Here is a 9,517-nt window from a genome sequence, read left to right as displayed (position 1 = left end):
TCACACTATCTTACCTCTCCATAGGGCTGATCATTTTTCTAATAACTACCTGGGTTTTTTTTTTTTCAATAACACCTAGAGAAGACACGAACTCCACTCTAAGATAATAGAAATGGTTCAGATTCTACTCTCATTAATATAATGATTCCATAACACGGGGACAGACAAAAGAACTTTCTTTTTATTCTACTCAAGGCTGGTTTTACATAAAAATAGACCATAACTCAGAGTCTGTAATGTCTATGGAAAGGTTATACTCGTTACCATCCAAATAGGCTGAGCTAATAAAAATTATATTTGTTACAATCCAAATAGATTAACCGGCCTTAAGGGCTCAGCTATGTATTACACTTTTCAATTTTCTTATAATTAAATTAACATAAAATAGTCTTCACAAATAAATGGCTGTTTCAGAAATAGTTAAGCTCTGTTTAACAAAAATAGCCATTCTATTTACATGTGCCCCTGCTCGGTTAAACCTGGGAAAAGGAAAGAAGCCACTTTTCTCTGGAGAGGAAACTTGTGATGAAAAGATTGGCCCAAAGATGCCTTCTGCCTTGTTCCGCTCAGGCAACAGGCACCCTGGGAGGTGGCCCATGGACAAACTCAAGTCTTCGGGAGAGGACACTGGGGCCACTTCTTGCTCTTTGCTGGGTGCTCTCAGACACCAGTCAGTGGGTGGAACCTGAATCAGCACATGTGTACAATGGGACTATGACAAGACAGTCCCAGCCCTGGGTTTCCTGCTATTCATGAAGCTTGTGAAAAAAAGATTCTATGATTTTAGCTCATCTTCCATCTTCTTCTCCAGAAAATGGTTTGCCTTTGGTTGGATATCCTGTGAGAGTATTGCTTATGTTGATAAAAGCCGCTAGTCCCTGTAAAGTACAACCAGTATGGAAGACAGTATGGAGGTTCATCAGAAATCTGAAAAGAGATCTACCATATGACCCAGCCATCCCACTTCCGGGAATTTATCTGAAGGAAATGAATTCAGCAGAAGAAAGATGTCCAGCAACTGATGACTGGATAAAGAAATTGTGGTATGGATACACAATGGAATATTACTTAGCCATAAAAAAGAATGAAATCCTATCTTTGGCAACAAAATGGATGCAACTGGAGGCCATTATGCTTAGTGAAATAAGCCAGTCCTCAAAAGACAAATATCATGATTTCTCTGACTTATGGTAACTAATATAGAGAGTACAAAAAATGTAAATGTATGTGAATAAAATGGACATTTTGAGATTTGGTTATTGTTTATAGCCCTTGTGTAAACTCCTGAGGAACAATGGTTGTCTACTTAACACTTGCTGAATTCTGTATTTAGGAAGGATCAAGTATGTTATTATAAAGTAAACTGAAAGTATATCATTGCAAAGCTTAAAAGAAAAATAAGAAAGAAGGAGGGAAGTAGCAAGGGAAGGCAGGAGGTTAGGAGGGGAAATATCATTATGTTCTTAACACTGTATATGTAAAATATATGAATTTTCCCCTATGTAAACAAAAGAAAAGAAAGAAAAAAAATCTGTTATTCCCAACTTTGATGTTTTCATTCAGGCATCATTTTATTACTCTATCGCAGAAGTGCTGACAACATTGAATCAATGATGATTTAAGTCTCTCACCTGAGAAGACCTTGAACAAAAGAGGGAACACCCTGGAGCTGGTTGAATTCCTTAAATGTTACTGTCCTCGCAAAGCTAATTAATTGGAGTCGGCCTTTTTGTTTGATTCTATAAATATCTTAAGGAAGGGAAAGAGGTGGAACAGGTTACAGATCTGTTGCCATCTGAAACAATCAGAAGCTTGAGTTTTCTCAGTTCTCAAAGTCACAAGGGAGAAGATGTGTGAGGCAGGCTGGGAGCTGAGATGCCAGGCATAGAGCTGGGTGCTGAACAACTTAATTGTTTCATCTCATTAGTCTACATATCATTCTGAACCTTCTCAATTTGGAAATGGGGGGCATAAATAACACAGAGCTATTGCTGGAGCAAGCTACACAACCCTGCTGGAAGGAGGAAGCTGGTGCCCATCTGGGAGAGCTCTGCGTGGGAGTGGTGTTCTAGAGAACAGGAAATAAGTGGTCATGCATGGGCACATTTATGTGTGCCCATTTTGTCAGAAGTCTGAGCTTGACAAAATATCTCTCAATCAGAAGCACTCTTCTTTGAGCTCAAGGGTTTGACTGCGTCCATTTGATTCTAAGATACGGTTTAATAGGGCAGGATGATCATAGAACATAAACACACCAACAGCCTTTTTATATTATTGTGATTATTTCCTTGAAAATAAATAGACCTTGGAGCATATCTTGACCATGTTGGGGCAGGGGGAGAAGCACGCTCCTTCAATCTCTGCATGCCCCCTGCAGCTGCCTTACCTTTTGGGCAATTTAATCCTCATTAGCACTTTCATAAAAGTATGAGCAAGAAAAATGGAGAGGAGGCTCAAATGAGCCCATTTGCTGCATGGCAGCAGCTTTTGTAGGTTTGATGAGAAAGGAGGTTAAAAGTATTGGTACAATATGGGATTAAATTTTCTGGGGAGGTCTTTTATTATGGCACCCCGTCTCCCATCATCGTGGATGAGCAAGACTTGGTTGTACACTTAAGTGGATTAAAATATTTTAACTCAAAATACACTCCAGAGGTAAGTAGGTGAGCAATATTATAATTTTCACATGATAATTTCCTCCATCTTTTAGTATATATGGTAGCGAAGTTATTCATCTTCACCTCCCAAGTGCTTAGCAAAAAGTAGATGCTCAACAAATGTTACTCTGCAAAAACTGCTTGTTTGTCGCAATCTACACTGGTTTTCAAAATTCACTGTAGGTGGCCACCACCTGGGGAACTTTGAGAAATACTGGTGCCTGATCCCCATTCCCTAATAGTTGCTTAATTATTCAAAGTGAGTTTGACCTGGGCACTAGAATTTTTTTTCAAGACCCCCCTAGGAGATTATAGAAGCATAGTTGCATAAAACTGAGAATTATCCATGTGCTTAGGACAGCAGATGAGTATGACAGGTGTCAGGCCATGTGCCTGTCACCCTCACCAACAGATGGGGGTCAGGAACTGGCAGTTAGAGAGTGAGGGATTAAAAAACAAAATGCCTGGGACACTGAGAAAAAAAGGAGTGAGATGACAATTACTACAGAGGCTATTTCTGATGGACAGCAACAAGAGAAGGAATATCTTCAGCAAAAAATGTGTGCCTTCTCTGGAAAAGTTCAGAAGCTAACCTCTCCTGGAGAAGTGGAATGGGCAAGCAAGAAGAGGACTGACTTTAAGATCAGGTTTTTGTCCAGTGTCAATCCTCATAGCCTTCACTGGCTCCTCTGTAAAATGGAGCACTAATGTCAACTGTTCAGGTTGGTGGTGAGGTTGAAGGAAGGAAGCATCTGTGTGATGAGCAGGCATACTCGGGCACCTCACCTAACACATATGCAAGCACAGTGCATGCATGTAGAAGCACATGCCTCTCCATGCCAATAGAAAATTCTGAGACCATTTTGGCAGATAACATCCCAGCCAAAACTAGTACCTGTCTTCTACAGCTATGACCATGAAAAGATGTCTTCTGAGGCTCTCAGAGAAATAACTGGGCAAGAACAAGGAAGACCATGAAACAATAGACTAAGTGGTTTAATTAGTAGTTCATTGTACGTTTCCAAACAGCCAGTACAGAGAATTGTGTTTCCAACACAACTAAAGGATGAATGCTTGAGGTGATAGATATGCCAATGATCTGATATGATCATTACACATTGTCCAGCCTTACAAAAGATGCTTAAGGGTGTGCAACACACAAAAACACAGAAAGATAGCCATCATAATGAAAGAATGAGAAGGTGGAAAATCCAGTAGAAGTACAAAAAGAAATTGAAAGTAAGCAACAGGAATATTTATGGGAAAATGGCAGTGCCAAGTAGTTACTTATCAATAGTTACCTTGAATGTAGATGGCCTCAACTCTCCAGTTAAAAGATACAGACTGGTTGAATGGATTAAAAAACAAGACTCATTTATTTGCTGTCTACAAGAAATATATCTCACCAACAAAGATACTTGCAGATTGCAAGTGAAAGGATGGAAAAGATATTCCATACTAACATAAACCAAAAAAGAGCTGGTGTTGCCATCCTAATATCAGACAAAATAAGCTTTGACATAAAAACTGTTAAAAGAGACAAGTGCACTATGTAATGACTAAAGAATCAACACAATAGGAAGATGTGACTATAATAAATGCATACACACTAACAGGGTGACTGGCTATCTAGAATAAATGTTAATGGACCCGAAGGAAGACATAGATTCCAATACAATAGTAACAGGGCATTTTGATACCCCACTTTCAGCAATGGACAGATAAATCAGATAGAAAATCAGCAAGGAAACAACAGTATTAATTGACAATATAGACCAAATGGACCTAACGTATGTCTACAGAATGTTTCACTCCACAGTGGCAAAATACCCATTTTTCTCATCAGTGTGTAAAACTTGCTCTAGGATAGACCATATGCTATGTCATAAAGAAAGTCTCAGCAAATTCAAAAAAATCGTGATCATACCTTGCATCTTCTCTGACCACAATGGAATAAAACTGGAAATCAACAACTCAAGAATATCTAGGTCATATGCAAACACATAGAGACTGAACAACATTATTCTGAATGAACAGTGGGTCATAGAAGAAATCAAAATATTTCCATAAACAAATGAAGATAAAAATACAACATATCGGCTGGCGCCGCGGCTCACTAGGCTAATCCTCTGCCTAGCGGCGCTGGCACACTGGGTTCTAGTCCCGGTCGGGGCGCCGGATTCTGTCCCAGTTGCCCCTCTTCCAGGCCAGCCCTCTGCTGTGGCCAGGGAGTGCAGTGGAGGATGGCCCAGGTGCTTGGGCCCTGCACCCCATGGGAGACCAGGAAAAGCACCTGGCTCCTGGCTCCTGCCATCGGATCAGCGCGGTGCGCCGGCCGCGGTGGCCATTGGAGGGTGAACCAACGGCAAAGGAAGACCTTTCTCTCTGTCTCTCTCTCTCTCACTGTCCACTCTGCCTGTCAAAAAACAACAACAACAACAACAACAACATATCAAAACTATGGCATAAAGCAAAAACAGTGTGAAAAGGGAAGTTTATAGCAATGAGTGCCTACATGGAAAAATTGGAAAGGTATCAAATAAATGAACTATTGATGCATCTCAAGGACCTATAGAAACAACAATAAGTCAAACTCTAAATTAATAGGAGGAAATAAATAATTAAAATTAGAGAAGAAATAAACAAAATTGAAACCAAAATAATACAAAAAATTAGTGAAATGAAGAGCTGTTTTTTTTTTTTTTTAACAGGCAGAGTCAGACTGTGAGACAGAGAGAGACAGAGAGAAAAGACTTCCTTTTTCCATTGGTTCACCCCCCAAAATGGCCGCCACGGCCAGCGTGCTGTGCCGATCCGAAGCCAGGAGCCAGGCGCTTCCTCCTGGTCTCCCATGCAGGTGCAGGGCCCAAGCACTTGGGCCATCCTCCACTGCACTCCCGGGCCATAACAGAGAGCTGGACTGGATCCAGCAACCAGGACTGAATCCAGCATCCCAATGTGGACTAGAACCCGGTGTGCCGGCGCCACAGGCAGAGGATTAGCCAAGTGAGCTGCAGTGCCGGCCTGAAGAGCTGTTTTTTAAAATTAAAAAAAAAAAAAAAATTGATACACCATTGGTGCACTAACCAAAAAAAAAAAAAAAAAAAAAAAAAAAGGAAAAAGACCCAAATCAATAAAATCACAAGTGAAAAAGGAAATGCAACAAAGTTTACCACAGAAACAAAAAGAATCATTAGAAATTGCTACAACAAGCTGTATGCCAACAAATTGGGAAACCTAGAAAAAATAGATCGATTCCTAGAAGCATGCAATCTATCAAAATTGAGTCAAGAAGATACAGAAAACCTAAACAGACCAATAACCAGGATGGAAATTGAATAATTAATAAAGACCCTTCCAAAAAAGAAAAGTCCAGGACCGGATGGCTTCACTGCTGAATTCTACCATATATTTAAAGAAGAACAAATTCCAATTCTTCTCAAGCTATTCAAAATAATTGAAAAGAAGGGAATCCTCCCTAACTCCATCTATGAAGCCTGCATCACCTTAATACCTAAACCTGAAAAAGATGCAACAGAGAAAGGGAAAAATAGACCAAGATCCCTGATGAATATAAATGCAAAACGAACATAAATGCAAAAGTTCTCAATAAAATATTAGTTAATCAAATCCAACAACATGTCAGGAAGATCATTCACTTGGACCAAGTGGAATTTATCTCTGGTTTGCAGGGATGGTTCAATATTCACAAATCAATTAATGTGATGCATCACATTAACAAATGGAAGAACAAAAAAAAAATATGGATAACTCAATAGATGCAGAGAAACAATTTGATAAAATACAACACCCTTTCATGATGAAAACTTTAAGCAAATTGGGTACAGAAGGAACATTCCTCAACACAATCATGGAAATTTAAGACAAACCCACAGCCAACATCCTACTGAATGGGGAAAAGCTGGAAGCAGTCCCCCTAAGGTAGGGAACCAGACAAGGATGCCCGCACTCAACACTACTATTTAATATAGACCTGGACATTTTAGCCAGAGCTTGACATATTAGAAAAGAAAAATAAATCAAAGGAACACAATTTGGAAATGAGAAAATTAAACTATCCCTATCTCCAGGTGAAATGATCCTATATATAAGAGATAACAAAAGACTCCACTGCGAGACTACTGGAAATCATAAAAGAGTTTGGTAAAGTGGCAGGATGTAAAATCAACACAGAAAAATCAATTGTCTTTGCATACACAAAAAAAATGTATGGCTGAAAAAACTTTTAAGATCAGTCCCATTCACAATGGCTCCAAAAAGAGTCAAATAACTTCAAATAAATTTAACCAAGGATGTCAAGGTTCTCTACTACATAAATTACAAAACATTAAAGAAAGAAATAGAAGACATTTAAAAATGGAAAAATCTTCCATATTCATGGATTGGAAGGCTCAACATCATCAAAATGTCCATACTTCAAAAAGCAATTTACAGATTCAGTGCAATCTCAATCAAAATACCAATGACATTCTTCTCAGATCTAGAAAAAATAATACTAACATTTATATGGAAACACAAGAGACCTTGAATAGCTAACGCAATCTTACACAACAAAAACAAAGCCAAAGACATCACAATACCTGATTTCAAGACATACTACAAGACAGTTATAATCAAAACACCCTGGTACTGGCATAAAAACAGACTTGTAGACCCATGGAACAGAATAAAAACTCCAGAATCAATCCATACATCTACAACCAACTTATCTTTGGTAAAGGAGATAAAAATCTCCAGAGCAAAAACAGTCTCTTTAACAAATGATGCTGGGGAAACTGAATCTCCATGTGCAGATTTTTTTTAACCAAATAACCAAAATGTTTTATTTTGACTAATTCTGTTTCATGCATAAGCATGACAGTCTCCCTTGTTCATTAGACTTTGGCAATAAAAAAACAAGCAGCCTTGTATAGAACAGTGAAGATGCCAAGAACGAAGGTCGTCTACAGTCTTACTGTAGGAGAAATATATAGATTTTAAAAGGCCTCTCTCCCTTTGGCCATATCAATTCTCAGTTCAGATCGTTAAGTATAGAGAAGTTTCAGAATCACTTCTTCACTTCTCCAAGATCTTCGATACTGTCATCATCCACCTCCGGCCACTTTTCCTGAATGACATCAATGATGTCATCTGTGAAGTCTCCTGAATGATGATCTCATCTTTCCCTGTTACTAAGGCACCACAGGAGAATTTCTGCACAAAAAATCTTTGTGCTTCCTTAAGATCAATTTCAAAAGTTGCAAGACCACATACTCTTATCACATATTTCTTCTTTGCTCTGGAAATTTTGGCTATTGTAACCTCTTGTGGTACTGTCTTTTTCTTCTGTTTTATTTGACCTCTTCCACCTCTCTTTTTTTTTTCTTCTCTTCTTGCCCTGCTGTTTCTTGACCCTCAGTGATTCCTGTCTCTTGTTTGGGTGAATTTTCTAAGTTTTGCAAATTTATTTGGAAAATTCTTCTCTAATTACTGTCTGCATTTAACAACATCAGGCATATATTCACAGTACTGTGTTGGTAATAAACACACTCCACAGTAGAGCATGCGGAGTGGGTAGCCCACATCTAACTTGGCACTATTACTAGGGTCTCCTTTGCAGTCAGCACCGCTGGATTCCATGTGCAGAAGTATGAAACTAGACCCCTATCTTACGCCTTACACAAAAATTCACTCAAAATGGATCAAAGACCTAACTCTACAATGCGATAACATCAAATAATTAAGAAACTCTGCAAGACATTGGCATAGGCAAAGACTTCTTGGAAAATACCCCAGAAACACAGGCAATCAAACCAAAATCGACAAATGGGATTACATCAAGCTGAAAAGCTTCTGCACTGCAAGAGAAGCACTCAGCAAAGTAAAGAGGCAACCGACAGAATGGGAGAAAATATCTGCAAACTATGTAACTGATAAAGTATTAACATTCAGAATCCATAAAGAGCTAAATAAATTCAACAATAACAAAACAAACAACCCAGTTAAGGAATAGGCAAGCAACTTGAACATGCATTTTTGAAGAGGGGAAATTCAAATGGCCAACAGACACTTGAGAAAATGCTCAATATCACTAGCCATCAGGGAAATGCAAATCAAAACCACACTCCAGTTTCATCTCACTCCGGGTAGAATGACTCTCATACAGAGATCAGCAAGTGACAAATGCTGGCAAGGATGTGGGGAATAGGGTACTTTGGTCCTTAGTGGAATGTAAATTTGTACAACCACTGTGAGTGACAATATCGAGATACCTCAGAAATATGAATATAGACTCACCATATGATCCAGCCATTCCATTCCTGGCAATTTACACAAACCAAAAGAAATCAACATCTCAAAGAGTTTTCTGCATCCCCATGCTCATTGCAGCACAATTCATAATATGTAAGATATAGAATCAACCCCAGATGTCCATCAACTGTTCACTGGATAAAGAAATTATGGTATATATACACTATGGAGTCTCACTCTGTTGTAAAAAAAATGAAATCCTGTCTTTTGCAATACAATGTACATAAGTGGAAACCATTATATTTAGTGAAATATCCCAGAAGGATAGATTGCATATGTTTTCCCTGTCCAAGGTAACTAATAGGGTACCTTAAATGCAATGTGTTGGGGTGAAATAGACATTTTGAGATTCCATGTCTCTTCCATTGAGAAACAGTGTTTTCTTTCTCTTCATACTATTTGTTGAGCTCTTTTACTTAGTGTATGGTTTACTATACAATAATTAAGTATACTGAAAATAGATCATTGCAAAAATTAAGAGTGGAAATCCGAGAGGGAGGAGAGGAAGAGCTGGAGCATGAATGGGGGAGGGAATGCCACTATGTTCC

The 9,517-nt window shown here is 38.7% G+C and overlaps 1 pseudogene; it reads right to left on the bottom strand.

The window, feature by feature from the left end:
* Positions 1-7,671: 7,671 nt before the first annotated feature.
* On the bottom strand, positions 7,672-8,272 carry LOC100341763 (density-regulated protein pseudogene; annotated as a pseudogene).
* Between the last annotated feature and the right edge of the window lie 1,245 nt (positions 8,273-9,517).

Source organism: Oryctolagus cuniculus, chromosome 2 (genome assembly GCF_051225735.1).
Source record: "Oryctolagus cuniculus isolate XC-2025 breed Fujian yellow rabbit chromosome 2, ASM5122573v1, whole genome shotgun sequence".
Taxonomy (NCBI): domain Eukaryota; kingdom Metazoa; phylum Chordata; class Mammalia; order Lagomorpha; family Leporidae; genus Oryctolagus; species Oryctolagus cuniculus.
Note: the sequence above shows the minus strand (reverse complement) of the source record. Positions and strands in the feature narration are given on the sequence as shown.